The sequence below is a fragment of the Chenopodium album genome, chromosome 9 (assembly GCF_948465745.1).
Source record: "Chenopodium album chromosome 9, dcCheAlbu1.1, whole genome shotgun sequence".
NCBI lineage: Eukaryota > Viridiplantae > Streptophyta > Magnoliopsida > Caryophyllales > Amaranthaceae > Chenopodium > Chenopodium album.
This window is the reverse complement of record NC_137842.1, coordinates 10,044,309-10,071,871: the sequence shown is the minus strand read 5'-3', so window position 1 is coordinate 10,071,871 and position 27,563 is coordinate 10,044,309. Positions and strand designations below refer to the sequence as shown.

General features: G+C 36.2%; 1 long non-coding RNA gene across 1 annotated transcript; it reads right to left on the bottom strand.

Moving 5' to 3' along the window:
* Positions 1-5,928: 5,928 nt before the first annotated feature.
* LOC145559539 (uncharacterized) lies at positions 5,929-19,816 on the bottom strand. The gene is made up of 2 exons (XR_014092754.1): positions 19,540-19,816; positions 5,929-6,332 (listed from the first exon to the last, which is right to left on the bottom strand). It is a non-coding gene; the product is annotated as an uncharacterized LOC145559539 (long non-coding RNA).
* Between the last annotated feature and the right edge of the window lie 7,747 nt (positions 19,817-27,563).

Here is a 27,563-nt window from a genome sequence, read left to right as displayed (position 1 = left end):
CTCTCTTCCTCATTCATTCACGACTTTCTCTCTCTTCGTTATTTCTGAATTGCGATTTCTCTCTCCATAACCGGCGATTTCGAGCTTTTTCTCTCTCTTCAATCGGCGATTTTCGAGCTTTTTCTCTCTTCTCTTTCACTTGGGAAGTTGTTATTTACTAAATTCAGGTTCGTTTACTTTTTTTTTTTTTTGAGATTTTTGTTAGTTTAAGTTATTTTGATTCTTTGATTTCAGGTTTTTGATTTTTTTTTTTCTTTTTGATTTCGTTTTTTGTAGAGGTTGATTATGCAATGGTGAAGAAGAGAATTCCAAAGAAGTCATCAGATGATGCTGAAGGTGTGTTTTCTTAATTTTTTTTTTTATTTTTTCAAAATTTTCAACTCAATTTTGAAAAATATACTATGTGCATGTTTTTTTCAGTGTTTGAACTTGTTTTTTTTGCTTATTTTTTGTGTATATTATGATAATTGGAATTGAATTTTTAGGTTCATGTGTTTAATTTAGTTTTAATTTTTTTGTACATTGTATTTAATTTGTTAAATATTGCTTATACTTTTGTTATTATCGTGTTTTATGTGTTAAACAACTTTTGCATGATATTTTTGCGAATTTGTGCTTAGATTTTTTGCTTTTTTTAAACGGAAATTATGATAATTTGATTTAATAATTGTATTTACTTGCTTAAATTTATAATATGTTGTTATATGTCCATTATCTAGTGCTTTTTTTTTCAGAATTTGCTTTTTGTGATTTTTCTATGCTTAGATTTTAGGTAGAGTGTGCTAATTGGAATTGATCTTGGTTTTAGGTAGTGTATGCTATTAGGCATATGTGCAATGTGTTTGTGCATTTGTGTTTGAGTAACAGGCATATGTGCGTTGTGTTTGTGCATTTGTGCATTGTGTTTAAGTAATAGGCATATGTGTCATTTATATGCACAACAAAGGTCACTTCATGCTGTTAAAAGGGTCACTTTATGCTTTTACAAGGGTCACTTTATGCAGTTTAAAGGGTCACTTTATGCATTTAAAAGTGTCATTATGCATATATCCTTAATTTTCCCATGAGAAATTTGTGAATTTGTAATTTATGGTTATTTCTCTATATTAATTAGTTATAGGTGGTTCTATAGGTGGATATCGTTATAAATTGTCTTCAAAGGGAAAAGCAATGCCTAAAGAGCCTACTAAGGCCAAAGCAGTACCTAAAAAGACCAAGACAGTTCCTGAGAAGGCCATAATATAGTTCCTAAGAAGGCCAAACCAGAGTTTGAGAAGGCCAAAACAGTTCTAAGAAGGCAAAAATTGTACCTAAGAAGGCTAAAACAGTTCCCAATTCTAAATTGGAATTGCTTTCTGATTCTATGACTTTAGTGTAAGCATACATGTTTTCTGAATTGCATTTTTTAATTATATTTTGTTTTTAGTTTATAGTGTTTAAGTTACTTTTTTTTATTATTATTATTATTTAGGGACAAAAGACGCTTGATTGCACGGTGTAGACCACATATGTTGGAAAGTTTTTTGCAAAAGTTTAGTTCTAACCAAAAACAAGTTGTTGAAGAAATTGGTTTTGGTGGTTTATTACATTTTAAATTGAAAAATCTTAATCCTCAAATGCTACCTTGGCTTGTTGAAAACTTCAATGGTGGTAGTTGCATGTTTACCATCGCTAGTTGTAAAGAATTTGTAGTTACTAGAAATGATATATGTGATGTGTTTTACTTACCTATGAGTGATATTGTTGTTCCTGAACATAAGAAAAATGTTGAAGATGGAAGTTTAGATAAATGTATCATTCAGGCATGGAGATCTGATTATGGCCTTTTTGATAAGCAAGGTCTTCATTTGTCAAAATTGGAGTCTCGGATGATTGATTTGGTTGATGGAGGGGATGAATTTAAGAGGTGTTTTGTTCTTCATCCTATGTGTAGCTTTTTAGCTCCTACAACAAATAGAACTGTTTCATTGAAGTTGCTAAAGGCTGTTGAAGAAGTTGATGAAATCAAAACTTTTGATTGGTGTTCATATGTTTTGAAGAAGTTAAAGAAGGTTGTTGATAAGTATAACAATGATGAGACTGTTCAAAATGTTAGTGGTTGTTTGCTGGCTTTGCAAATTCTGTATTTTCATCGTCTAAATTTTTAAGGAGAAAAGGAAAGTAGTACCCTTCCTTTGATTCAACATTGGACAGATGCTAAGAGTAAGAAGTAGGTTAATTTAGAGATCAAAGCCGGTGGTTATGGGCAGGGACCATTGGATACTTCTACATATCTTGTGTCACAACCTGATATTAGGAAAACTATTGTTAAGCAACCTCGTACTTTAGGATATGATCAGGGTGCTTCTACAAGTGATACAACAAGCCGCTTTGTTCAATTTGAGCTTCCGGAAGGTGTGATGACTAATGATGAAATAAAAGAAATTTCAACTTATGTAAGTGTTCTGTTTTTTTCTATGTTTAGTTATTATCCCTTTATGTTCACTAAATTTACCCTTTATGTACAATAAAGTTACACTAAATATTCAGTTAAGAGGGTCACTTTTTGCATTTAAAAGGGTCACTTTATTCATTTAAAAGGGTAACTTTATGCATTTAAAAGGGTCACTTTATGCATATATCCTGAATTTTCATTTTTTTTTTATTATTTTTATTTGTCACATTTGTTTATTTTCTTCTTTGTTAATATGTTTGTAAGAGGTTCATGAATCATTTCTTTTGCTTAAAAGAAATATGGATGTTTTATTATTGGTTCAGTCAAATGGCTTTAAAACCTTGAGTGATATGGTTTCTTCTGGAAGAACTATATCATTATCTTCTGATGATGATGTTGCAGTTTCTCAAACTCAGCAGCTACTTTTTGATCCTCATTACCTGAAGCTTTTAGATGGTTTAATTGATGAGTGTATTAAGATGAAGTATGTACCTGAGATGTTTCGTGGTTTTTATGAACCTGAACAAGGTTATAAAGAAGATGAACCTGGTCAAGGTTTCAATAAAGATATTACTATGGATGATGAAAATGGTAATGAAAAAGGTGTTAATGAAGATGTTCCAATTAATAATGACAATAAAGCTGCTGATGAAGGTGTTATTGGTGCTGGACCTTCTGGAATTATTCCTGGTCCTACTGGAAATGTTCCTACTGGACATACTGAAATTATTACTAGTCCTACTGAAAATGCTGTTGCATCTACTGAATTGTTCTTGGACGTATTATCAGAGCCGATAAATATGTATGCTTACTGGACTGTGGGTCAGAAGGTGAGGATGTGCCTTTTGTGACTCTTTTTTTAGGGGTAATGCTCGGATTTTCAGAAGTTTGCCTCAGTTACACTTGGAAGTTCTCAATTATTGTTTGCTGAAGGATTATTCTATGCATAGGAAGTTAAGTGTCTTTTTTTATGATGATTAATTTTTTATGTGTTTTTTCTTCCTTTCTTTTTTTTTTAATGCTGATGTTACTTTTTATTGTTGCAGTGAGAAACTTGTTACTTTTGGAATGAATTTTTTAATTCCAAGAGAAGATATGGTGTCACTTGCTACTCCACTTAGGATTCGTTGGTGTGTTATTGATTGGTATTCTCTGTATTTGAATGAGAAAGCATGTTTTGAGTCTTCTGGTCCTCGAAGATTCTTTTTTGGTGTGAGGAAAAGTGTAAGTAATTTGATTTATTTTATATATAAACACATTTACTTTATATTTATATATAAACACGATCTTATACTTTAATAGTTTGCATTGGTGTATGTTTATGATAACACTGGCAAAGGTGACATTTCTAGCGATGTTAAGGATTTGCACAATATATAGGAAGGTTAGGTGAGCTATGAGAATCTTGAATGTGATATAATGGATGTTGAGCTGGCAACTAATAGCATACCTTTGAAAGAGTTATGTTTGTGATATGCTCTGTCTAAATCATCTTTAATCTTGCTGTTTCAGATCTATATTCCTAATTTTGTTGAGAATCACTGCATTTTGTTTGTTGTTGATCATACAAAAGAGTTGGTATATTATCTTGACAACATTATCTAGCATGATTCTAGTCTTGACTATTTTAAAGATTTCTCTTCACAAATTATATGTTTCTGTTGATTTATTGATTCATTTTAACCTTTTTTTGTATTTAATGTATTCTAAACTTTTATATTTTATGTCAAATTGGGTGCTTTTCTTGGCAAAAAAATCATCCAAAGAGTTCTCAGCTCCCTTCTTATGAATTTCAAATTGTTCAGTTGGAATGGAGAAAAGATAAAGTTGACAACTTGGACTGTGGGGTGTTTTTCATGCATCACATGCTCCAATTTTTTGGCGAATCGTTCAAATAAAATGAACTCAAAACAGTAATTATTCATCTATTTTGTCTGTAGTTTTTCCCTTTCTAATTTTTTATTAATTACATATTGATAACTTTTTTTCTGTTGTGAGGTTGTTGGAAGAAAATTTCTATGAGAACAGATATGTACCACACTTGTACTGTGTGATTTGAATGAATCTAGGAATGATGTGTTGTCAAAATTAGCCAAGTTCAATGAGAAGAAGAAAGATGCTGCTTACGTCCAAGAAATTGAATTAAGAAGAAAGGATGTTATTGCTGAGAAGAAGAAGAAAGAAAATGATGAAAGAAGAAAAGCAGCAGAAGCAACAGCAAAGGCAGAGGCAGAAGCAGAAAAGCCCAAAGAAAAAAGGGCAAAAAAGCAGACAAAAAAGTACACTTCTTCTAAAGAGTGAAATGACTGTTGGTTATTAGGTCTAGGAGTATTTTTTGAACAATGAAAAAACTTAATGTATGTGCATATACATCGAGTTCAATGATGTAAATAAACTTATTGTATAGTTTTTGGTTGGTTTTTTGAAATACTGATGTATGTGCATAAATAAAGTAATTTGAAATGTTATTTTGTATGTTTTTTATGGGGTCACTTTTGTGCATAAAATGGTGAACTTTGTAGCATAAAAAGGGTTACTTTTGTGGGTAGAAAGAATAAGTTTATACACGAACCGGGATACTTTTGTTAGTAGATAGGGTAACTTTTATGCATGAAAAAGGTAACTTTTATTGATAGAAAGGGTAACTTTTATACATGAAAAGAATACATTTAGTGGGTAGAAAAGGTAACTTTATGTATGAAAAGGGTAACTTTTATGGATAGAAAGGGTAACTTGATGTATGAAAAGGGTAACTTTTATGCATGAAAAGGTTAACTTTTGTCCATAAAAAGGGTAACTTTTATGGATAATAAGTGTAACATAAGTTCATGTTTCCACAAATTAAACGTGTGCTAATAATAGTATCAATCAAATTTTAATCAAACTAGTCATAGGGTAAAAAAAATAGTATAACAATACAAAGTATATTAATTTTGAAAAAAAAAAATGTTCTAAAAAAGTTCCTAAAAGAGTTGCAAGTTAGATGTCTTAGATCCAAATTCTGAATGTGGAGGTGGTAGTGCTGGTTTTCTTTTTCTCTTGCTTTTTTCAAGACCTCCTTTTGCTCTCTTGCTTCTTCCTTTTGTTACAGCCCTTTTAGGATCAAGTATTGTTGGTACACTTGTGCTTGTACTCGATGCTGAAGAAACATCATTATTGCTTTGAGTGTTGTATGCCACATCAGGAATGTTAGAAGCAGCTTTTGCACTTTCTCTCTGAGCATCACTAGCAAGTAAGTCTTCTGCCATTTTAAGGCTGTATCTGAAGCTTTCTTCCATAAATGCTCTCGTTTCTTCATTTTATTGACTTTTTAAGATTAGATTGTAGTATTTCCTTATCATTGTTTGCCTCCATGGAATATATTGCTGTGTAGGATCCTGATTCTTCAACCTATCCCATGCCTCTGATTTTGCAAACTTAGTCTATCTTTTTGACACATACTTGTCTGGTATTCTTGTTACTAGATGCAAATGTAGAATTCTGATGCAATGGTATATCCTTTATATATCCTTTATTCCATTAAAAAAGTAATCTTATCAATGTTAAAAGGATCCTTTAGAAGGTCCAGATCTAGCTCGAGATTATAGCACCTAATTAAGTAACATAATAAAATCATACAAAAACTCATACATAAAGATATTCTAACTAAATACAGAAATTATAATCAAAATACAAACCCAAGTAGTAAGAACCTCTTAAACTGGTTTTATCATGGTCTTTCGGGTTCACAAAATCAGTCACACAAAAATTCTTGACGACAGGGCAGCTGCAGCAGCAACCTTGGCAGGACAGCAGAAGCTGCAACATTGCCAAGTTAGCTTCACTAGTCCCTCATTCCAAGTAGAATTCCATTATACAACCTACATTTGAAATTGAATGTAGAATTCCATTATGCAGCCTACATAACCAATCACAATCAAAACCAAGAAAATCATGAAAAAAGAGAGCTTAATAATGATTTAGGAAGACAAAAACAATAAAAATAATGACCTAAAAATTCGAATGATTCGTGTATATAAACTCAATGCAAAAAAAAAAAAAAAAAAAAAAAAAAAAAAAAAAAAGGGTATCACATACAAGCAATACAGATCCAAAATCAGCAAAAAGATTGAGTGAAATTCAGCTAGACATTTTATCGAACAATTAGAAGATATGCCTAAAAAAAACAGGGAAATACAAATAGCAGCCTGTACGTAATTGAATACATGTGTAAAAATTTACCTACTGATTTAGAATATATTGATGCATGTGTAAAAAATTTGCAAATTAAATTAATTAAATGCATGAGCCGAACCTGTGAGCATAATCAAAATCGAAATTAACCGTCTGCAACACAACCAATCCAAACAAATAAACAAAATTGAAATTAACCTTTGATATGTCTATTTTATATAGTATTTTACCCCCGTCCCTTGGTCATAATTAGTAGTGTTTTTGGCCCTATAGGGCCACTTTTATTACTAATATGTGTTTTCTAGTGTTTTCGTAGTTTTGGTTAAGTTTTGCAGGGAATTTCACCTTTGGAGCATTTTCCCGGGATTTTTATGAAGCGACTACGAGCATTGGAGGAACACGACCATTTTTAGAGCCCAAGGCCGGCTAGAGCCATCGAGTCGGTGATTAAGGGCTCGGTTATTTGGATCACGAGGTAATTGGACCACGTATTCGAGACCCGAGAGGAAATATGGATTGGGCCGAGAAATCTAGCCCAAATCGAAGTCCAAACCTTGAAGATGAAGCCGGGCCCGATCGGGCAAGCATACGCCCAATCGGGCGAGCTGCGCGCATGCCACCTATCAAGATGAAGGCGCGCCCGATCGGGTGAGCGTAGGCTCGATCGGGCGCAGCACTGAAGGATGGGCATAGGAAAAAAGGTGGGCCCGATCGGGCGCCCCCTTCGCCCGATCGGGCGCGTGTTTTGTTAGAACCTGATTAAGCTTTGTTTAATTCGTGTTTTAGGAGAGATATTTATATTCGTTTTGTACGGATAATTAATGACTTCCTTCTCTTAGATTTTCTCTCTCTACTTAGTATTTTTCTCCCTCTAGAATTCTCTATAAACTCTTGTTCTTAATTCCTTCATTAATTCCAGATTTGTTTTGGTACAATTTCTTCCCTCTTTAATTTCAGCTATTTTAATTATTTTCTTGTTATTTGATTAGATTAGTTATGATGATTAGTGAGTAGTTTAATTCTAGGGTTTATGGGGATCCATAATTAATATGAAGGGATAGTTTGTTATTATTGATTGTTGATATTGCATGATAATTTCCTATTGAATTGTTTTAATTCTTTGCAATTAGATTATGAATCGAGCAGATGTAATTTGATTGTGAATGTTTAGCAATATTGAATTGATGAATCGAGCAGATGTTGATTTAATATTAAAGGCTATTTTTAATAGGAACTTAGGTCTAATAAATTGCAAGAGCCTGTTAGATCCATGTTGGTTAATAAATTGCGAGAGCCTGTTAATCATGTTATTGATGCATTGTTAATTATTAATTGCTTCGTTCTATCCCGGAATATTAATTATTGGTGAACCTGTGACCCTAGGTTTCCTTATTATTGATTCTTTTCTCCCTAAACTCATCCTTCGTAGTATAGAATTCATATTTAAAATATTGGTTACTTAGATAATTTATATTATAACAATTAATTAGAATTAAAAAGACTTGTTTCCCTGTGGAGTTCGACCCTACTTCCCTATCTATTGTATTTAGTGATTTAGGTAATTATTTTTGATTAGGGGATACGACTTTACCCTGTCAAAATTTGGTGCCGTTGCCGGGGAAACGGTTTTATTTTTATTTTCTAATTATATTTTTGTAGTCTAGATTATCCCCTTTTTTTTGCCTCAGAGAACATTAGTTCTTTGAGGCAAATCTCATTTTTGTCTCTAGTTCTTTGTTTATGCCCAGGTGTTCTAGATCAGGTGATATCCCTTTTGATCTTGAGATCGAGCGTTCTTTTCATAGGCAAAGGAGACTCTATAGACAAATTCTGGCGGGTTCTGAGGAGGATAACGATCGAAGAGATTCTCCCCCTGATTCTAGTGATACAGATATTCCTTCAGATTCAGAATCAGAGATGACGGCCCAGAAGAAACTCAGTGATTATTCGCAACCGAAGCTCGCAGACTTCCCGCACCTTACTCCTACTCCGGCCCTAGATGGAGTTCAATTTGAGATCAAGCCCCAATTTATCACTATGATAGAGAGGAAGCAGTTCAGCGGAGCTAAGGGTGAAGATCCTAATCTTCACATCGCAGATTTCTGCCAATATTGTAACACCATTAGACAAGCCGGGGTTACGCAGGACCAAATCAGGGAGATTCTTTTTCCCTTTTCATTATGTGGCAAAGCAAAATTATGGTTTAATGGTTTGAATAGAATTGCACTTGGTATTACTGACTGGGAAACTCTCGCTTTGAATTTCTATAATAAATATTATCCTGCAGAGAGAACAGCGGTGCTAAGAAGTGCTATTCAGAACTTCGCTCAAGAGGCCGACGAATCATTATATGAGGCTTAGGAGAGGTTCAAGGATCTACAGAGAGAGTGCCCCCACCACAATCTAGCACAATGGCAATTGATCCAAGAATTCTATAATGGACTTGGAAATTCTTCTAGATCAGTACTAGATTCGGCAGCTAGTGGGAGGTTTATGAATTTAAATTGGATGATGCAGGACAGGTTATCGAAGACATGGTAATACACAATTCCCAATATGGGAATCCGAGGGGGTTTGCAACTAAGGGAAAACATAATGTCGATTCCGTATCCTTTTTGCAAGCTCAATTAACATCTATTTGCCAAAAATTAGATAATCTTACTGCTGCTCCTAACTCTGTAGCTAATGTTTTTGCTGTTGCTAACCACGAAGCTTTCTGTGAAAATTGTGGAATTGTAGGTCATTGGGAGCAAGATTGTAGGAGCTTTATGGAACAAGTTAATGCCTTCCAAACCTATAGGCAAAATAACCCCTATTCCAATTCCTACAATGCCGGTTATAAAAACCATCCTTATCTTTCATACCGGAGTACCAATGTACAAAACCCTCCACCTCCACAACAACCACAACAGCAACCCCCACCACAGCAAAAATATTATCATCCTAATGCCGGCCAGAAAAGCCAAGTATCACCCTCATCATCTTCCGACCCTGCCATGACAGAAATTAGAGCGATGCTAGCTAATATGCAAAAGCACATGGAGAGTAGGGATGCGCAAATTGATTCTATTCTAGCCCACAATAAAATCATGGACAATCAAATTGCACAACTTTCATCTACCCTACAATCCCGTCAGCAGGGAGCTCTACCGTCACAACCTATCCATCCTACTGATCATGCTAATGCAATCACTCTAAGGAGTGGTTCACATTATGATGGACCTCCTATGCCACAGGAAGATGGACCAATTTCTAATCTAGATTCCTCTATACCAAACGGTAATCCTGCTAGCCCTGCAGGGCTACAAAAAGATACTAACCCTACTAATGTTTCTGTGCAGGGTAACTTGCAGGATAAGGGAGGAGTTGTGCAGAGCCCAGTTATCAAGCTTCCATTCCCTAATAGACAACTGAAGAGTAAGCTTGATAAACAATTCGGTAAGTTTTTAGAGGTTGTGAAAAACCTGCAGGTAACAGTCCCCTTCACTGATTTAATCACTCAAGTACCTGCTTATGCTAAATTCATGAAAGACATTCTGACTAGGAAAAGGGCCTTTAATGAAGTAGAAACTATAGCTTTCACAGAGGAGTGTAGCGCTTATTTGCAAAATAAATCACCTCCTAAATTAAAGGATCCCGGTAGTTTTTCTATCCCTTGTCACATTGGGAATGTTTTTATTGATAAAGCTTTATGTGATCTGGGTGCTAGTGTCAGTGTCATGCCATCATCTATATGTGCTAAATTAAATATGGGGGAATTAAAAATTACTAATATAACTTTGCAAATGGCAGATCGTTCGGTAAAATACCCTTTAGGTATTTTAGAGGACGTACCTGTCAGAGTTGGTTAATTTTTTATTCCCGTCGATTTTGTTGTTTTAGATATGGCAGAGGACACACAAATACCCATTATATTAGGTAGGCCTTTCCTCCACACTGCAGGAGCTATTATTGATGTGAAAAATGGTAAACTGACCCTTTCTATAGGTGACGATAATGTTACTTTTAATTTAGGGAAGGTTTTAAAAGGGCCTATGTTGGAGGAAAATTGTTGTTATATTGATACAATTGATATAATGGACAATATTTGTGTTGATAGCTTGCCACAGGTTCGTGCGAAGGATCCCTTGGAGGAAGTTCTCTGCGGGAATTTATCTAACGATAATGCAAGCATTTGGGGTAATGAGGTCCAAAGTATTGAAAAAGCTCTTTCCTTAGAAGAGTTAAGCCCCAAGGAGACAATGAAGGTAGTAAATTTAGTTCAGGAATCAAAACCTGCAGAGGTCAAGAAACCTGAGCTAAAACCTCTCCCTTCTCATTTAAAATATGTTTTTCTAGATGAGCAGGAACTACACCCCGTGATCATCAGTACTGCACTCACTGACCTACAATCTTCCCAACTTCTAGGGGTCCTAAAAACCCATAAGAAGGCTATATGGTACAGTATTGATGATCTCAAGGGTATTAGCCTTGATTTTTGCATGCACAGGATTCATCTAGAGGAAAATTACAAGCCCTGCATTCAACCCCAAAGAAGATTAAATCCAAACATGCAGGAAGTAGTCAAGAAAGAGGTGATGAAATTACTTGATGCAGGTATCATCTATCCTATTTCTGACTCCAAGTGGGTAAGTCCTGTGCAGGTAGTACCGAAGAAGGGTGGGATGACTGTGATAACCAATGATAAAAATGAATTAATTCCCACCAGAACTGTAACAGGGTGGCGTATGTGCATAGACTATCGTAGACTAAATATCGCCACTAAAAAGGATCATTTCCCTCTCCCCTTTATTGATCAAATGCTTGAGAGGTTAGCTAATCACAAATTCTTTTGCTATTTGGACGGGTATTCGGGATTTTTCCAAATTCCGATTCACCCTGAACATCAGGAAAAGACCACCTTTACATGCCCTTACGGCACTTTTGCATATCGTAGAATGCCCTTTGGTTTATGTAATGCACCTGCTACTTTTCAACGTTGCATGATGAGCATTTTTTCTGATTTCATAGAGTCTATTATGGAGGTCTTTATGGATGATTTTAGCGTATATGGTTCTTCATTCGATTCATGCTTAATTAATCTCGCTAAAATTTTGAAAAGATGTGAGGAGTGCAACTTAGTACTCAACTGGGAGAAATGTCACTTTATGGTGACAGAGGGAGTAATCCTTGGTCACATTATATCTGATAAGGGCATACAAGTAGACAAAGCTAAAATATCAGTGATTGAGCAATTACCTCCCCCAGTTAATGTTAAGGGAGTTAGAAGCTTCTTGGGTCATGCGGGGTTTTATCGCCGCTTTATCAAAGATTTTTCTAAAATCGCTAAACCACTGACACAGCTTTTGCTCAAGGATGCCCCATTTATTTTTACTGACGAGTGTCTTGAGGCTTTTCACAGGATTAAGCAGGCTTTGATATCGGCACCCATCATATGTGCTCCCAATTGGAACCTCCCTTTTGAGATCATGTGCGATGCAAGTGACTTTGCACTAGGAGTCGTGCTCGGACAGAGGAAGGATAAGGTTTTGCATGTTATTTATTATGCCAGCAAAACCTTAGATGAAGCCCAAGTCAACTATGCCACCACAGAAAAGGAGTTTCTTGCTGTTATTTATGCTTTAGAAAAATTTAGATCATATCTAGTTGGTTCTAAAGTTATTGTTTTTACTGATCATGCAGCATTGAAATACTTGATAGCCAAGGCGGAATCAAAGCCAAGGCTACTCCGTTGGGTTCTCTTGCTCCAAGATTTCAACATTGAAATAAAAGATAAAAATGGAGCAGAGAACGTAGTGGCAGACCACTTGTCACGTATCAGGTATGATGAGGGTAAGGATTCTTTACCTATAGATGATTCTTTCCCTGATGATAACCTGTATGCAGTTGTAGAGCATCACCCTTGGTACGCCGATTTTTCTAATTATCTAGTGGGTGGTACTCTCCCTCCTGACTTGTCCTACCAACAGAAAAAGAAATTCCTCTATGATGTCAAACATTATTTTTGGGATGACCCTTTTTTGTTTCGTGAGTGTGCAGATGGATTATTTTGCAGGTGTGTTCCCGAATGGGAGATTCACGGCGTCCTTACCAGTTGTCATACTTCACCCTATGGTGGACATCATGGCCCCACTAAAACGGTGGCCAAGATTAATGAGTCGGGCTTCTTTTGGCCTACTATGTTTAAAGATGCTAACACTTTTGTGCAGGCTTGTGACTCTTGCCAGAGGACTGGCAACATTTCGCGGAGGCATGAGATGCCCCAAAATGGGATTCTAGAAGTTGAAATATTCGATGTTTGGGGTATCGATTATATAGGGCCGTTCCCATCTTCCAATGGGAATTGTTACATACTTGTAACCGTCGATTATGTGTCCAAGTGGGTTGAAGCCATAGCTTCACCAACGAATGATTCCAAGGTAGTCATTAAGCTCTTCAAGAAGATCATATTTCCCAGGTTTGGTGTTCCACGAGCTATTATTAGTGATGGGGGTACCCACTTCCATGAAAGACAATTGGATAACCTCCTCAAGAAGTATGGCGTATATCACAGAACAGGGCTTAGTTACCACCCTCAAACTAGTGGTCAAGTTGAGGTCTCTAATAGGGAAATCAAGGCGATCCTAGAAAAGGTAGTAGCCAAGTCAAGAAAAGATTGGAGCATGAAGCTTGATGACACACTTTGGGCATACCGGACTGCATTTAAAACACCGATCGGTACTTCACCTTATAGATTGGTTTATGGTAAGGCATGTCATCTTCCTGTAGAATTGGAGTACAAAGCTTTTTGGGCGATCAAAGAGCTTAATATGGATTCTAAGGCCGCGGGTAAGAAGAGACTCCTTCAACTCAATGAGTTGGATGAGTTTAGATTGTCGGCATATGATAGTGCGCGAATCTACAAGGAGAAGACCAAGAAGTGGCACGACAAGAGGATCCTACCAAGAGAGTTTGCACCGGGCGATAAGGTTCTTCTCTTTAATTCTAGATTGAAGATTTTCCCAGGAAAGTTGAAGTCTAGGTGGTCCGGTCCCTTCACTGTCACAAAGGTAAACAAATTTGGTTCGGTAGAGTTGGTGAATGACAAAGGTGAAGAATTCAAGGTGAATGGCCAAAGGTTGAAAGTGTATCATGAAGGTGCTACCATTAGAGATGTGGAGAAGACTCTCCTAACTCCACTTCCAACATGAGTTTCAAGGTGGTGAGAAGGTCGTGCGGGACCTAAATAAACTAGCGCTTTGCAGGAGGCAACCCGTATTTCATGCTTTATAGGCTAGTTTTCCTTTTCCTTAATTTTCCTTATTTTTTTTTATTTTTTTTATTTTTTTTTTTTTTTTGTTTTTTTTTAGAGAGGCGAGGAGAGTGATATTTCATCGGTTTTAAGTGTTGTTGTACAGGTACGAATTTGACAGGGTATAAAGACTTAGAGAAATTTTGAAGAAGAAACAAAATCGGAGGAAAAAGGCTCTCTCGGGCCCGATCGGGCGAGGCTCGCCCGATCGGGCGCGCAAGTGAGCCAGAATTCAGAGGTTATTTTCGCCCGATCGGGCGAAGCTTGCCCGATCGGGCAAAATTTTTGGAAAATCGAGTAAAAGAAAAAGAAATGTCGGGCGAAGCTCGCCCGATCGGGCGAGAAAAAGGGCGAAAAATCGTTCGCGTTCGCGCCCGATCGGGTGGAGCTCGCCCGATCGGGCGCGCAACTTGAGTTTTGGAGAATCGCACCTTCGCCCGATCGGGCGAGGCTTGCCCGATCGGGCGCGCCATTAGGCCGACCCCCCCTTTTATTTCTTTTCTCTTCTTTCTTTCCTCATTTCCTCCTTATTTCACCTTCTTCATTCACTTTCTCTCTCTAAAACCTCCATTTTCAACCCATAAACTCACACTTCAATCCAAGATCTTCTCCAGTTCCTCCATCCAAAATCAAAAATTTTTACATATTTCATCTCCCCTCACCTTCCTCTACACTCTATACTAATTTTCCCCAATTTTCTCTCAACTTTTCTCAAACCCTAAGAGAGAGAAACCTCAAATTTTCTACTATTTTCAAAGCTAATGGCCTCCAAGCGTTCAAGAAATCAAAGGGGTGAGAGCTCTAGTGCGCCACAACCAACAATCAACCCGGACCTTCAAATTCCGGGGTGGGAGGAAGTTGTAATCACTTCGGAGGAGCAACGGGTTCGGATGATCAACCTCATCGATCGTTAGGTAATTTCTACCCGTTTCATACATCATCCTACTTTAGCTAGGTTAGGTCTTGACAAATATGTAGAAAAATTGTTTAAGGGCATAGGCATGAGTGGTTTTTTTCAAATGTGCCACGATACTTATGATTATTTAACATTGGAATTTATATCAAGTTTTAATGTTATCAAAATGAATGCACTTATCACTCATGTCCAATTTCGATTGTTAAACAATAATGTGAGATTAACTTTAAAAGAATTTGGTAAATTGTTTGACTTGAAATCGGACAAGCCTATTGAACCTTCTCAAGACCACACCGCCGTGGTCTACAAGAGGTTAACAGGGGAGGATTTGGTGAACCTCCAACATGCCAAAGGGACGTGGATTCAACATCCCGTCCCCAAACTTTGGCAAAGATTTGCCGGCCTCACTATTTTTGGGAGGCATGAACCAGCAAATGTTCGGAGGGATGAATTGGAATTGTTGGCTTCCTATATAATTCCTAATGCTGAAAAATTAAATATACCCCATAGGATAGCCAACCATTTTCAAAGGGCGGCCAATGCGGCCGAAGCTAGTAGGTCTAGAGCGCCTATTTACTTTGGGGGGTTAGTGACCCATATAGCTAGGAAGCATTTAGGTTGGAACCCCGATGGCCATAGAAAAGTTGTGGGATCGAACCTAATGGACCTACCTTATTTTGGGAGTTTGAATTGGGTACAACCGGTGGGGAGTGATACTTGGTGGATTGTCCACCGACAATCGGGTAGGAGGGATCAAGCCTTTACCTTACCCAACCCCGCCTTGACCGAATTCGAGAGGGGGAAGCCCTCTTATACCTTCGAGTTAGATGTTCAAGGTGAGGTTCAACCACCTCACCCCTCACCACAACCTCACCAATCCCCCATTCACCATTCACCTCACTACACACCACCCCCACCTTTCACCTACGGCATGCCTACAATGCCTACTTCCTCGGTCGATTACAATGTCGACCCAAATGCCCCATATGACTTTTCAGCTTTTAGGAGCTGACTAGACCACATTGAGACGGGGCAAGGGAGGGTTGAGGGCATGATGCAAAACCTAGATTCTAGGTTAAGCACCCTAGATGGCCGGGTAGGTCTTATTGAGAGGAACCTAGGGAGGGGCCTTTACCCTATGTATGATGATTATGCCCGTCGGGGGGCTATTCCTCCCGATTCCCTTCCTCCCGATTGGTTCCAATACCCCCAAGGCGGGTATTCTCAACCCGGTGCTTATGGTACTTATGTGGACTACTCTTCGGTCCACGGATATGGGGGTATGGGTGGGAATGTAGACCCTAACTACTATGTCGGTGGTTCGGGGTATGGTGGTGGTGGCTCTAGCCATGGAGGGGCCGGCTCTAGCCACGGTGGGGGGTACTCTAGGATGGATGAGGATGAGGAGTAGGCTACTCTCCCAAGTCAATGAGGGCATTGCTTGATTTGGCTTGGGGGGGTGTTCTTTCACCTTGGAAATTCTCTTCCTTCTCTCTCTTTATTTGCTTTCTAGTATAGTTTTTAATTGCTTTCCTAGTGTAGTTTTTATTGCTTTCTTATACATGAAAAATACAAAAAAATTGAAAAAATAAAAATTCAAAAATACGTTCCAATGATTTGTAAATCATGCTTCCCTGTGCCCCATACTTGAGAAAATTGTTTTGATTCTTGGTATTTGATGATGAATATTGTGGATTTGTTGATCATGATTTGATGTTTGATTGCGAACCCTTAACATGCGTCAATTTTGCCCAACTACTTGTGAATATAGTGCTTGACTAGTTGATTTGGTTAGGAAATGTGTGATAGTTCCATAATTCCTGGTATGTCAATGAATTTGAGTATTGATTTGCAACTATGAGTAGTGTTTCATGACTTTATAATATGCACATGAGGAGGACGAAGGCGTTCATTCCTTAGGTAGCCTTCAGAGATATTTAGATACATTTGTTCCCTTCTTGTCACCCATGTTGTTGCTTGTGCCCTTTTATTGTTTATAGCCACATTACAAGCCTTAATTGCCCCATTGGTTACTAGTCCCAAGCTTGGCTTGGGGGAGCTATTAGTGAGTGAGGTGAGGGAGTTTGTAGTGTGCACTTTATTTGCACAATTTGGGTGGGTTTTGAGAAGTAATTTGTTCTTGATCATATTTTTGTTTTTATGAGTTTGAAAGTTGTATATATTTGAAAAAAATAAAAGTGTGATGAAAAAAAAGAAGTTCAAGAAAAAAAAAGAGAAATATGAAAAAAAAAGAAAGTGAACTTCTATAAAAAAAAAAAAAAAAGAGGAAAAATGTTTGATGTTCAAATGTTCTAAGTGAAGGTTAATCAAAAGAAAAGAAAAAAAAAAGTTGAGTTTCAATGTAAATATTTCAAGTTATGAGTTCAAAGTTTGTTATTCACTCTTGTTCTACATTATCATATTTTTTATGAGTGAATTTGTGAGTGTTGGGATTGTTTTATTGTTTGGAGTATATTTGGTTGATGTTGGAGTTGGTTATGTTGGAGATGTGTATGATCATTATTTTTTATCATGGTTTTACTAGGATTTGCTCCCTTAAGCATAGTTTTTCTCTCACTTGTTCCCAAATGATTCCTACCCTTTACCCTAGCCTTACATTACAAGCTTTAAAGACCTTCCGACCTTGTGCATAGAAGTTATGTAAATGTGAAAGTGTTGTTTTTCAATGCAAGTTATGACTTGACATATTTCGAGTCGACTAGTAGATTGAGCGTTCAATGTTTTTATACACACGAGAGTGTGAGTTGGGAGGGCATTGTTCACATTAAAAGGGGTTGGGTGGAGAGCGATAGAGTACATTCTTTACTCGCCACATAAATGAGAGTCGAGTGTGTGAGCACTAGTCTTGAATTCTATATGCTCTTGTGGTTTGCTCTACTTGACAATTGTTGGGGAGGAAGGGTGATTAGATGAATAAGATTGATTGACGTTGAAGCATGTTTGTTTAATTTTACCTTGAATCGTTGGCTTTTGATTTGTTAATTGGGGTGAAGTATGTTTTATATGTTCATTGATGAGCTCTTTGCTTAGGGACAAGCAAAGGTTTGGCTTGGGGGAGTTTGATATGTCTATTTTATATAGTATTTTACCCCCGTCCCTTGGTCATAATTAGTAGTGTTTTTTGCCCTTTAGGGCCACTTTTATTACTAATATGTGTTTTCTAGTGTTTTCGTAGTTTTGGTTAAGTTTTGCAGGGAATTTCACCTTTGGAGCATTTTCCCGGGATTTTTATGAAGCGACTACGAGCATTGGAGGAACACGACCATTTTTAGAGCCCAAGGCCGGCTAGAGCCATCGAGCCGGTGATTAAGGGCTCGGTTATTTGGATCACGAGGTAATTGGACCACGTATTCGAGACCCGAGAGGAAATATGGATTGGGCCGAGAAATCTAGCCCAAATCGAAGTCCAAACCTTGAATATGAAGCCGGGCCCGATCGGGCAAGCATACGCCCGATCGGGCGAGCTGCGCGCATGCCAGCTATCAAGATGAAGGCGCGCCCGATCGGGTGAGCGTAGGCTCGATCGGGCGCAGCACTGAAGGATGGGCATAGGAAAAAAGGCGGGCCCGATCGGGCGCCCCCTTCGCCCGATCGGGCGCGTGTTTTGTTAGAACCTGATTAAGCTTTGTTTAATTCGTGTTTTACGAGAGATATTTATATTCGTTTTGTACGGATAATTAATGACTTCCTTCTCTTAGACTTTCTCTCTCTACTTAGTATTTTTCTCCCTCTAGAATTCTCTCTAAACTCTTATTCTTAATTCCTTCATTAATTCCAGATTTGTTTTGGTACAATTTCTTCCCTCTTTAATTTCAGCTATTTTAATTATTTTCTTGTTTATGTTTTTAATTGTTTATTTGATTAGATTAGTTATGATGATTAGTGAGTAGTTTAATTCTAGGGTTTATGGGGATCCATAATTAATATGAAGGGATAGTTTGTTATTATTGATTGTTGATATTGCATGATAATTTCCTATTGGATTGTTTTAATTCTTTGCAATTAGATTATGAATCGAGCAGATGTAATTTGATTGTGAATGTTTAGCAATATTGAATTGATGAATCGAGCAGATGTTGATTTAATATTAAAGGCTATTTTTAATAGGAACTTAGGTCTAATAAATTGCGAGAGCCTGTTAGATCCATGTTGGTTAATAAATTGCGAGAGCCTGTTAATCATGTTATTGATGCATTGTTAATTATTAATTGCTTCGTTCTATCCCGGAATATTAATTATTGGTGAACCTGTGACCCTAGGTTTCCTTATTATTGATTCTTTTCTCCCTAAACTCATCCTTCGTAATATAGAATTCATATTTAAAATATTGGTTACTTAGATAATTTAGATTATAACAATTAATTAGAATTAAAAAGACTTGTTTCCCTGTGGAGTTCGACCCTACTTCCCTATCTATTGTAGTTAGTGATTTAGGTAATTATTTTTTATTAGGGGATACGACTTTACCCTGTCAACCTTTTTAAAACTTTTCTCAATTTGATTTGGAAATTTCTAGCTACTCATGAAACCAATAGATCGAAAATAGAAGAAATGAGAATGAAAATGAATGTAAACATCCAAAAAATTGAAGCGCTTTCATCAAACGTAAAACGAAATAAATGAGGTGAAACTCTAAAATTGAATTATAAGTTAATTATTACACATCAAAAAATGATGCAGAAAAATTGTCTAGAGATGACTTACATGCTTCTCCTAGTGTTCATAAGTGACCTCTAGTTCTCCTGCTTCAGTGGCAGCCCAAACCTGCATATTGAAAAGTGTACAGAATTGCTTAGAATGTAACGAAAAAAATAACTTAAAATGCTACAAGAACTGTCATATTTACATATTACTTTACTAAAACCTAAGAGCTAGAGTAAAGTATATCTACCTTAAATGTCTGGTTCAAAGAGCAGGAAAGCAGAAATTGCTCCCAACAAAGCACGGACATCACAACCTCAGAGTGCTTAGCAAGGGTGTGGAGGCATTGCATAGTCTCCAGGTCCAAACCTTTACTGTGTTATCCATTGAACCAGAATAAAGTCTTTTAGCCCCATAAATATATGAAACTACCGCCAAATTATTCTACTAGAATGACAACCATCAATAATCAAATCGGAGAGCAACATAAACACAAATAGCTAAATAAAATTTAAAAACCCTTTCATATCACCATTAAATTCAATCAAACTTTCAATTGTTCATCATTAATAAAAAAAAAGTAAATAAAAATCAAAACTCTAGATTCAAATCGACGAGCACATACCTCGTGAAGAGATCAACCACCATTGCAAAGATCAACCACCATGCCAGCTTGATTATGTGAAGAAATAGACCCTCCATTACGATGGTGCGAGAATCGTCACCACCGATAACATTCACCACCGACAACGAAGAAAGACAGTGAAAGAAAGAAAGATCTGAACGAAGAGGAAAAAGAGCGAGAAGGAAAGAGAAGAATAAAATAGAGAGTGATGCAGCGAGAGTGGTGTAGAGAAGAAAAAGAGAGGAAAGGGGGAGAAATAAGAGAATAGCTGAACGGAGAGGAGAGAGAGAGCGAGGAGGAAAGAGAGAAATAAGAGGGGCGAGTATTTTTATTAAAGCCACCGGTTTTGAACCGGTGGGATTAATATTTTCCCCACCGATTCGGTTTGAACTGGTGGCAATTTCCTTCCTTCTAAATCCCGCCCATTTTTCCCCATTTTTTTCCTACCGGAACAGGTGGCCAATCCTCGGTACCAATTATCATTTTTCTACTAGTGTAACATAACCATCCAGATGCTTCAAAATTTTTGCATGTACACTGTACACTTTGGCTCTCATGTATATAGTTTACTTGATGTGCAGACCATGGCTTGTCTTCTAGGGTTACTTGATAAAGTAAGCATTCTTCAGTTCTCCCTATCATTTGAATAGTTGTTGTCATATAGTATCCAAACTCTTCTTCAAAATCTTTACAGAGTGACAAAGTGAAAACCTGTTCACCAAAATCATGTAGCGAGCTACATTTAAACTACTATATATTATGTGTAATTTATGAAATTTTTAGTTAACTTTTTACCTGTGCAGCATGCTTTAGAATTCCGGACAGTGGCAATGAAGTAAATGTCATTAACTTGCTACAGGTAAACTCATCATATTTCCCTGTGCTTCTCCAACGATTGGTTATCTTCTTAAATATGGTATAAAATTCTGTCAATGTAGTTGCTTTACTTACTTTGAATCTTGCAGCATGATTAGTGCTTTCACTCCTTTGTGACGACAAGATTCTTGCTGAAAATAAATCTCTACTAAGGGCAGGACACCATTTCTCTTTCAACTCGTACACTCTTTTGTACCAAGAGTGTGTTGTCAAGTCATATTTTTGCATCATTGCCTGCCACTTTTCTTCAAATTCTTGTTCTGTCACACACAACTTTAAGCACTGGTTGAATGCATACTTGAATTCTTTGTCTTTTTTAAGAGCCCCAAATATGGTTATTGCATTTTGTTCAAATGCCAAATACAAAGTCTATGCCTTGTATTAGGAAGCACCTACATTGAAAATAAAAGGGCCTCTTTATGCAGTTAAAAGGGTCACTTCATGCATTAAAAAGGGCCACTTTATGCTATTAAAAGGGTTACTTTATACATTATTGTCCGAGCTTAAAATTTACAAGATGTCAATATAAATATTTTACCTGCTCAGTTGCATTTGCCATTGCTTGGTCCTGGTCAGTGAATATTGAAGTTGGTGTTCTATTCTCTGTAGCTTTCAAGAAGGTTTCTAGTAGCCACACAAATGATTCTGTTTTTTCATCCCTAATAAAAGCACATGCAAACATACAATTATGCCAGTTATTATTTATGCCAACAAATGGAGCACATATAAGATTATATCTATTGGTTCTGTATGTTGTATCAAAGACAAGCACATCTCCATGTATCCTCAGTAGCTTTCTGTGCTCGATAAAATTTTCCAGTTTCGCGCAGCATTATTTCGATCCTAGTTGTGAAAGATATTTCTCAAATTTTCTACGTGTAAAAATCCTATGTTTTAACTCATTACGGATGGTCTTTCCAATGAGATCTTTTTTATGCATATGACAATAATGTTAATCAACGCACATGAAATACTTAGAAATTTTCGAATTTCATCCACTCATTCTAAATCATTGTCGAAATATATTTCAGGAATTAAAATAGAAATCCTCCCCAGTGGAGTCGCCAAAAAACTGTAGGGAATATTTCAAGCATTATCCCTAGCTTGAACCCCACTGTGATCATACACTAAAGTACGGTGGCATCCAAAGGGAAAGAAGATAGAGCAAAAGAGTCGCCAACAAGTTTTAGGAACTTGTAAACCGTTCATGAGGTGAGCGTTACACCCCTTAACGATCCATGAGATCGTCAACTCCAATAGGTCTGGAACCATGACTGGTAGTTCGGGGATGAAGGTGCAAATCCAACCTAAAAGAGATTGAACCTGCCCTAATAATAGGCCTCTACTTTATTCTGATCGTATTCATGTGCGTTTTCTGACTAACACGCAATCAATAGGATTAACCCTAAACCTGTTTATCTATGTTGGTTGAATATTAATGCACAAATAAATCTATTATTGGCGATCACTTGAATCATAATCAAATTAACCCTAAACAAGAATATTAATTATCTTATTAAGCGTGATTACAAGTATAAATTCCCTTTAAGCATGCATAAAATGTGTGATCAAGCAATAACAATAAATAAGCATCAAGCAACATAATAATAACAAATCATCATAATAGTAATAACAATAACAATTATTATAACAATTATAAAAATAATCATGATCATGTTAAAGCATAATAATAGCAAGATCCTAGGCATGATACTAACAAGATTAATAACCAACCCTAGCATGTCACTAAACAATAAAAATCAAAGCTTTAGCCCTAACATGATACTAACAAAAATATTAGGAAAGAAAATAGGAAGCATCATAGAAATCATAATTTACATTATATTCTTTACCCTAAACATGATACTAGGAAGATCAAAACACCCTAACATAACAAAAGGAATCATAATAACAACCTAAGCATGATTTCTATATCATAATAACTATGTAAACAATTAAAGCACTTACTTGGATGCCTCGTACCTCTTTCTAATAACAAAATACACGCGTTAGTAACTTCAAGGAAAATAATAATCAAAGAATTAAATTAAATAATAATTGAAAGAGAGATTTGGGACCAAACCCTCCGAAATTAAAACCTTTCACGTCTAGGGCGAAGGCAACTTCGAATTATGCTAGGTGTATCTAGGTCTTGTGAATGCGGCATTTTGTGAAAGGGTGGTTTAGAAAGGAGAGAAAGAAAGCTTCTAGCTTTGAGAGAGAAAATCATTAGAGAACTAAGGAATTGATGATTGTAGATTTGTAGATGATTCAAAACAGAGTTTTTAGGAGGCTATTTATAGAGAAAATCAGCCAAAAAGATAGAAAATCGAACCAGAGTTCTGACGTGAAAAAACGGAGTTAGAGCCAGACCCTGACATTAGCGCCAGACGCTAACGCTAGCGCCAGGCGCCAAGCTTAGCGCCAGGCACTAATGCTGGCGTTAGGCGCTAATCAGTTTTTTGACGCGTTTTCTAAAATCGGATAGAATTTAACCGTACAGGAGGATAAAATTGTATTTTCCTCAAAAACACTCTTTTATTCTGATTAAAATTCCAGAAAGTCAACAAAAGTAAATTTATCAATGCTAATTGAATTAGGAATGAAAAGAACCTTCTAGAAGAATCTAGAAGACTAAAACCATTCCTAATTGCATTAGGAATGATAAATCCATATTAGGCCCTCCCCTAGATCATTGGGCCGCATATAAGACTCAAACGGGGCCTAGTTTAGTAATTTGGCCATAACTTCCTCAATATTCATCGGAATTGGGCTTATAATATATCGTTGGAAAGCTTTTTTGAAGCCTTATCCAACTACACTATTAATGGACCCATATCATAGACCAAACAAACTGGATTGGCTGTTTTCTTAAAATAGGTATTCAAAAACAGAGAGAAAAGAAAAGAAATTAAAACTATCCGCAACCACTAGACTTTCCACACTTTCAATTCATTCGATTATGATTCGACGTGAAATGTACTCATCACCGGGTTTGGTTTTGGGGAGACACAAATGGGTGTCTACAGGATCCTCTAATTGTTCTTGATTTAAAATGTTCACTAATGTTTGAGCATCTCTAGCCTCAACTTATTCATTCTTAACCTTGAGCAGAAATTCAGGTGATCTATAACACTATGACCTACATTCTGTTCTTACTCCAGCCTTTGTATCCATGTAATTGTAAGTGTCCATTGTAGTTAGACTTGAAGAATTCATTATTTTGATTTCTTCAGCTTTTTCTTCTGTAATTTTTCTTTCAGAACGATGTAAATAATGCTACTATGACCTTGTTAGATCGTGGTTATGCTGAATAACATGAGCCACCACCTCAAACTGTCCTTCTTTATTCACTTTTGCTCTTATGTATGCCTTGCAATTCGATCTTATAATGGTTACTTGTCTTGGCTTCCTTGTTTTTACATTTACATCCTCTTCATCAACCATTTCAACTAACTTTGTTTTCTTGTCACCTGAATTTCTCTTTCCTTCAACTGAACACACATAATTTTTCTCACTTACCATCTTGGTGTGTGTGATGTATCTAGTTGTATGCTTTCTTATTGAAAACCCTAGTATAGCAGCATGTTTTTCATATAATTCCAAAATTTCTTCAAATGTTTCTCTTACCACACCAACAAATGATCCTCTAAGATCTAAACTAGAAGCATCAATTGGATTTGCATCTGTGATTTAATACAGACATATGAGATAATAACCAGAGGCAGCATATCATTCAAATTGGAGGGGAGTAATACTATGTTTTATATGGGTCACTTTTATCCATAAAATGGGTAACATTTGTGCATACAAAGGGTTATGTTTTTGCATAAAAAGGGTAACATCTGTGCATACAAAAGGGTAACATCTGTGCGTACATAGGGTCACTTATGCATGAAAAGGGTAACATTTTTGCATTCAAAGGGTTACTTTTTGCATGAAATGTGAAGTTTCTCTAGACTAATTTACATTCATATCAATGTTGCATTCATATAAGTAGCATTCATATCAATGTAGCATTCATATAGTTCATATCAAAAATAACAATTCCAAAATTTCAAATGTAACATTGATATGAATGTAAAAAGGGTAACATCTGTGCATACAAAAGGGTAACATTTGTGCGTAGATAGGATCCCTTTTATGCATGAAAAGGGTAACATTTATGTATTCAAAGGGTTACTATTTGCATACAATTTGAATATTCTCTAGACTAATTTACATTCATATAAGTAACATTCATATCAATGTTGCATTCATATAGTTCATATTAAAAATAACAATTCCAAAATTTCTTCAAAAGTTTATAGAAATTACCTCCAGTTGCATTTGATTTGGTTGTTTGTTCTGAATTTGAATCAATTGATTTACGAGGAGCCACCTGATTTTCTGCATTGTCAATTGCTTCTTTTGCATTGTCAATTAATTCTTCTGCTTCGTTAATTTGAATACCTCTAGTGCGTGGATTGTTATTATCGTCAAAAATTGGAACAAATTCATCTCCAAAACTCTTAGTTTCTTCTTATTCTATAATTGATCGATTTGAATCGATTTCAAAATAAGAATTCGAGTTCTCAAGATCACCTAACAATGGAGTTTTAATTTGCCTCTGTTTTTGTAACAATTCGTGGATGAGGTTACTGCAATTTGAGGTATCCAAGTTCGATAATGAATTCTCCATTGATGATCGAATATTCAAGGTACTCTCTCTGTATTTTCTCTCTCCGTGTTCTCACTTTCTCTCTCCTCCATTGTTGTTCTACGATTTGTGACTTTGAGGTCTCACATTTCGCGTGTTTTGTTATGAAAAAAAAAGTTGTAAATTAAGTCGCACGTGCTCCGCCGCCAATTTACAATAATTTTATTGTAAACCAGGGGCATGCAAAAGGGATTGTAAAAACTATGAGGCACGAAAATAATATCTGACTAACTTTGAACATCTTTCAATTTAAACAGAATTAGGACTTTCAAAAAGAGGAGTTTTATTCAATTTCAAACTCTTTAACCTTATCTTTTCAAAAAGGATAATTAAGATCTTGTAGAAACTTATAGAAGCTTCTAAATAATCCTAATTGGTTTAGGAATGGGATTAAAGCTTTTGGACCCTCCACATGATCATTGGGTCGTAGGTAAGGTGGACTTAGGTTTGGTTTGGGCTCACTTTAGTATTTTGACAATAACTTATTCGTTATAACTCGGATTTGGGATTATAATATATCGTTGGAAAGATCTTTTCAAGCACTATCCAACTATTCAATCATTGGACCCATATTATGGACCAAAATAAACTGGTCTAAACGTTTCTATAAAAAAGATACGAAATGTATGATTTTAAGGGACACGAAATGAATTATTTTTGGTTTAAAGACACGAAAACAGGAAAATAAGTTATGGTTTGGGGAAATGGGCTAGGAATTGGGTTGGTTTATGAAATGTATTGGGATTGAATATGGATTTAAGTAGGGCTGAGCAAAACTACCTGAAAAATCGAAAAACCGAAAAACCGATCTGTAACCGTTCCGAAAATTAGGGTACCCGATCCGATAACCATAACGGTTCGGGTACCCGTTCCGATAATTTGTTATCGGGTATGGTTATGGGTATCATTTTAAAATTAACGGTTACCCGATCCGATCCGATAAACATTTTTTTTACTTTAGTTCCCTACTTAAATCTATTAATATAAATCTAAACTTTTACTTTACATCATAATCACTTTATAATACCAATGATTAGTAATATTATTAATAATTTGGTCAAGATTATATGGTATTGTTGTTAATTAATTGTAAATTATATCATAATAACTACATAATTAAGTTTAATTATCATTATTGGATATCTTATTGGGTACCCGATAACCGATCCGAAAATCCGGGTACCCGAAGTTCGGGTACCCAAACTTATCGGTTCCGGTTATGGGTATCACTTTTAGTGATTTTGGTTATTGGGTACCCGAACCGTTAGTACTAACGGTACGGGTACCCGTCCCATGCTCACCCCTAGATTTAAGCACTCTAATATTAAATACTCATCCCGACCAATAATGGCGGTGAAAGGTAGTTCATCATCGGGTTTGGTTTTGGGGAGACTTTTTAGGTGTCTACAGTAATGCAACATATAATTCTAAAATATTGTGATCACTTGATTAAACAACATGATTAAAAAGAAACCTAAATCGGTTGTCCACATCATCTTATTAGTCGTGATTTTCAATTACATATTCCCTTTAAACATGTATTACGGTGATTAATAATTACAATAGAATCAACAATAATATTGGAAGCAATTAAACCATAATAACGTTAGTCAAATCAAAACATAATAATAAACATAATCATGGTACTAGCAATAAGAATAAGAAAAAGAATAATTAAGTGAACTAATTACTCACGTTCCGCGTTTCTTAAAATTACTACATCATGAATAAATTGTTAGTATCTTCAATTAAAATATAAATCAAATTGAAATAATAAGATTAAATGAAAAATAGAGTTGATTTGGTCAAAATCCTCGGTTAATTATACCTTTGACGCCTTGGTTTAAGTAGGGAAATTCGGGTCAAATATGGACTCCTTGGAGTGCT